Source organism: Engraulis encrasicolus, chromosome 10 (genome assembly GCF_034702125.1).
Source record: "Engraulis encrasicolus isolate BLACKSEA-1 chromosome 10, IST_EnEncr_1.0, whole genome shotgun sequence".
Classification (NCBI taxonomy): domain Eukaryota; kingdom Metazoa; phylum Chordata; class Actinopteri; order Clupeiformes; family Engraulidae; genus Engraulis; species Engraulis encrasicolus.
Window position 1 is genome coordinate 41,821,211 of NC_085866.1, and position 4,771 is coordinate 41,825,981.

The 4,771-nt window shown below is 43.7% G+C and overlaps 1 long non-coding RNA gene across 1 annotated transcript; it reads right to left on the reverse strand.

Moving 5' to 3' along the window:
- Positions 1–1,569: 1,569 nt before the first annotated feature.
- LOC134456255 (uncharacterized) lies at positions 1,570–4,312 on the reverse strand. Its single transcript, XR_010036287.1, has 3 exons — positions 3,660–4,312; positions 2,781–2,862; positions 1,570–2,144 (listed from the first exon to the last, which is right to left on the reverse strand). It is a non-coding gene; the product is annotated as an uncharacterized LOC134456255 (long non-coding RNA).
- Between the last annotated feature and the right edge of the window lie 459 nt (positions 4,313–4,771).

Below are 4,771 nucleotides of genomic sequence, written 5' to 3' on the forward strand. Positions count from 1 at the left end.
AAACCACAGAAATTGAAGGAGCTAAAACAGTCTAGAAATCAACATTGGCGCCAGACGATTTTTGCCGTTTGTGCAAGACAAATGAGAAGGACCACCATCTACATATGGACATTCAACTGACATGTTCGCAGTGAAAAAAGAAACAACTATTTCGAACAGGCTGGCGTTCCTGGGCTTGATTGTATCCTCCGTGTCGGGACTGTCAAGGAGATGTTGTTCGCGTTTCGCCTCAGTCATAAACAGACTCGGAAAGGATTCACCTAATATTCAGGCAATGGGAGGAAGAATTCAAAGACGGCAACGTCTCCAAAAGGCCACGCGAGCCAACGCCATCGACGACACCGAGGGATTTGAAAAAGACATTGCCAAACCCACCGACTCCAAGTGCCAACTCAGGTATCCAGTTTACTCTGTTCAATCGCTCCAACTGGTAGCTCCAGCTCCTTAAATTCAATGCTCGCTCACTATTACATTATAATCTCTTCATAGACAACGTAACAGTTCTTGTTTAGGTTTTCTTACTGATCTGCCATTAACTAGTAATTTAAAAAGTCCAGAAAATGAGCACGGTTTGGTAGTTGTCACAGTCAATCGACAGAGGGGAGAGCATTTCACAGTCCCCCTACACTCACTGACACGACCCTCACTCCAACCCTCCCCCCTTACTGTATTAATTTACCATGATGTGTACTGTAATAATGGGCTTAGATTATCTGAACATATTCTGTAGCCTAAGCCTTGGTATCCACTTATTTCTTTAAACAGATGATGGCAGGCACTGACAAGGAGCTGGGCATAACAAGACCAAGTGGAGCTCACCATGTGGACATGACAAGACATCCTCACCTTGGTGGACACACTGCAAGAGGCAGAACTTTTTAAACAGAAACCAGGTCGCACATCTACTGCATTCCCTGGCTTCCGAAATGACTTGTTGGCAAAGCTCGATCACAAGGCACTGTGGACGTGGATGAGCAGCAAACTGAATGAATGGTGCAGTGTCCTTTGAGTTATTTGTACTGTTTGTCTAGCCAGGTAACACCCATGCTGCCTTACAGGCGACCGTCAATGTTGGTACTGCGTCTTCAAAAAGGTGAATGCCAAAATTATTAAAATAAGTTTTACTTAATTACTTTTCTATTTTCTTGCTTTGAAATAGTTTGTTATTCTTGTTTGTTATTCTAAGTCATTGTCCTTCATTAAAATCATTTCCTTTACCAAGCTGTCTCTTCATTAGTTTTCAGGGAACACATTACAACATGTAGTTTAAAAATGTAAAAAGTATTTATTCAGAATGATATTTACAATATATACAAGTGTGCAGTTATTTACAATTATTTACAGTGGCTCTGTACTTAATCTGATAATGGAAGCATGGATAAGCCTGACTCAATGCTGCTTAGAGAGGTTTCAGCATCCTCATCCTCAACATCAAAATACACTGGAAAGTCCATGTCTGGTGACAGGCATGGTTTTTCAGGAATGTCAGGGAATTCACACACATCAAAATCTTTAAATACTTTGAACAATGCGTAGGATGTCCTGGCCATGTTTTATGTCAAATACAGGGAGATTCTGCATGACATAAGTCATGTCAAATATCACAGACTTTCCAAAACCTGGTGCAATCAGGCTATCCCTATACTCCTCCAAAAGCTGTCTGACCAGTCCCTGCTCTTCCAATGTGACATTTCTGCATTTGACAGGTGACAGGATTTGTTTGGGTATTTCAAAGTTGGGTTTTGGCACAGAGCAACAGTCAGAGTTACACTTGCATAATGAGTGGCAATAGGTGCAGCAGGAAAGGCCAGGCTCCACACTGGACACGTGAGGCTCAAAATGTACATACAGGGCTTTCCTAAAGCAGCCATTTAGACTTTATTTAAGCATCGTTTTCTCCCTCGTGTTTATTGTCCGGCAGTATATATTGACTGGTGACATCTCCACTCCTTTCTCTTTCAAGTCCTTCACGAGCCAGTCGAAACAGTCCAGTGACTCACTCGAAAGTCGTCTTATGGAGAGTCTGATGTTGGGTCGATTGGGGCTGGCAATGATGTCAACTGGGTTTTGGAGTTGGAGCGGTCTCCTGACAATTTCTCTTGAGTGCAATTCCGCAGACACAGTCAATGCCAGTACCGGTGTTTCTACAAAATAAGATAATACAAGAACAACATCACAACATGGAAATCATTTGCATTACAGTCATATCTGTTCAGAATTGTGGCTTCAGAGCTTATGGGTTATCAACAGTCTTATTCTCTGGTGTCTCCACTACTTCTTACCCGTCAGCCCATCCCCCCGGTTGTTGTCGTGGGTTACCTCCCCCCCCCTCCCCCAACTACTCTGCCTGTACACTTGGGGACACCGCTCCTGTCCCCTGACTTGGTGGACAGATCAACAGGCACCAGCAACAGAACTTTCTTTTCTCGAGGTGTGCATTGGCCTGTGAGATACACCCTGCCAGGACACTACGTCAGAACACTCCGCTTAGGCCTACTTTTTCATACACTGAATACATTGCATGATATTTTAACTGTACTATGAAAAGAGCAATGCCAAAGCATCAAAGCGTTACTTGATTATTGCATGTAATTTTTGTTATGTCAGAAAGTTGCATAATCAATGGGGTGAGAGGTGTGATATCACAGTAGCAATACCATGATTAGAAAACTGCTCTTCAAAAGATTAATGAGTTGAGTGAGTTAAAGTTTTCAGTGAAATAAAATGTCTTAGGTAGGTAAGGTTAGAATGATCTGAAAAAAGGTGTTAATATTACCCACCTGGTTTCACGATAGCTCTCAGTTCCCCAACCTCGCAAAGCTTTCCCTAAAAGCCCAATTCCGTCCTTTCTCAGCCTTCCTCCTGTTTGAGAAAAGAAAACCACAAGTAAAGTGTAGAGATGTTAGTCATTTGCAGTGGAAAATGATTGCCCTTCTGAAGTTAGGCCTGCTTAACAAATGTAGCAAAAACGTATTTTTCTCAGGTAGGCTAATGATACTTGTGCACACAACCGAGAGCTGTGCTACTCAAGTCTGCACACTGCTGGATATGCTCCAAAAAATAAACTGTATTAATTAAAACACGCAATATTTCGATCACCCTGGATCTTAATCAGGCATATGGGTAACAGGAAGGAGCTGTGGCCTATAACTTATCAAATGACCTTATTTTACACCCGTCCAGACAGGGCACCAAAAGGTGTCAGTCAATTAGACAGACTGGTGTCTTGACCTGTGCCTATTCATACAAAAGGCAAAACATTAGGCCTACATTACACTTAGGGCCTAGTTAGGGGGTAGTTAGGTTAAAGCATGGAAGCTCTCTCTCTGTCTCTCACCTAAGTTATATCCCCGATGAAGATCCTGGGCATGTTTTGATAAGAATACGTGAAATATAATCAGGGGGGAGTGCATATGATAAGAACACGTGAAATATAATCAGGGGGAGCCCATGGGGCTATACGTCTGAATCCCGTGCAGCCTTAGCTTCTTCAACTGCAAGGAGTTTTTGGATTTGCGCACCCTACCCAAACAACTAAACCTGTGCCCTTTACTCACTGTAACATTAAATTGATATCGAAAATGAACCCATAATGTGACAGTGTGACAACCACAGTAGGTACAGACATAAGGACAATGATATCAAGAAATAACACTTACCATTTATATAAGTAAGATGGACTTCATCGACAACTACGCTGATCAGGTTGGTCTTGTATACATCGGTGGCGGCTAGCATGTCCTCCCACTTCGCGCTCAGCCAGGCCTCGGGACTGCCAAACAGAATCTTATAACGGCATCATCTCTCAATCGCCGTTTCATCGTCTTGACCCAGCTGTGTTGCAGATATTCCAAGGTCGACTGCGTCCTTTATTTGGTCCTCCACCAATGCTATTAATGGCGAAACCACAGCAACGACCGGGGTCTCGCTAACCCCCATTACCTTAGTAACCAACGGAGCGAGTTGGTAAATCAGACTTTACCCAAATCCAGTCGGTAGTAAGGCTAACACATCTTCCTTTCCGCTGACAAACGACTCTAACGCTAAGCGCTGTTCGTTTTTCAAAGCGAAATTACGTTCCAAACTATTCAAAACACTGTCCAGAGCTTCTCCGAAAGATTGCTTCGCTTCGGCTGCCGCCATGATGGATTCGCGAAAAAACTACTAGCAACTAACTTCCGTTTGTCGAGTAGTACGCGTCATCGTCTTTCGTGCCTCCTCGCTCTGTGATTGGCCCCCGTTTCGATGTAAAGATTTCTGCCTTGGTCCCCAGGCTGTCCAGCAATTCGAAAAGAATGCGCAAGGCAGCATGGGTACTCCCAGGCTACAAATATCCAGTCATCGGGGGGGTCACGTGATGTCTTCTGAGTGAGCGGTCGCCTTTAATCGACCTCCCGTCTAACAGTTAAATATCTTTCTTTTTGACCGATCAAACCACTACTTTTGAAGATATTTCGATATAACATTATGTCCGGAACAGATACTGCAACTTCTCAGCGACAAACAACGAGGGGCCGTCGTGCTGAACCAAAAACAACCACGGCTAATTCGGAGGTGGGTGAAGATGAACAGGAGGGAAACATGGCTAACGCTATTGCCCAAAGCGTGACAGCTAAGATCAGCGCCCTTATGGACACTAAATTCGCCGAACTTCAGGTCAATTTGAACGCTTTATCAAGCCGTATAGACGATAACAGTAAGAGACTGAGTGAGGCTGAGAACCGTGTCTCAGAAAATGAAGATCGGACGGTGTCCCTGGAGACCAAAATTG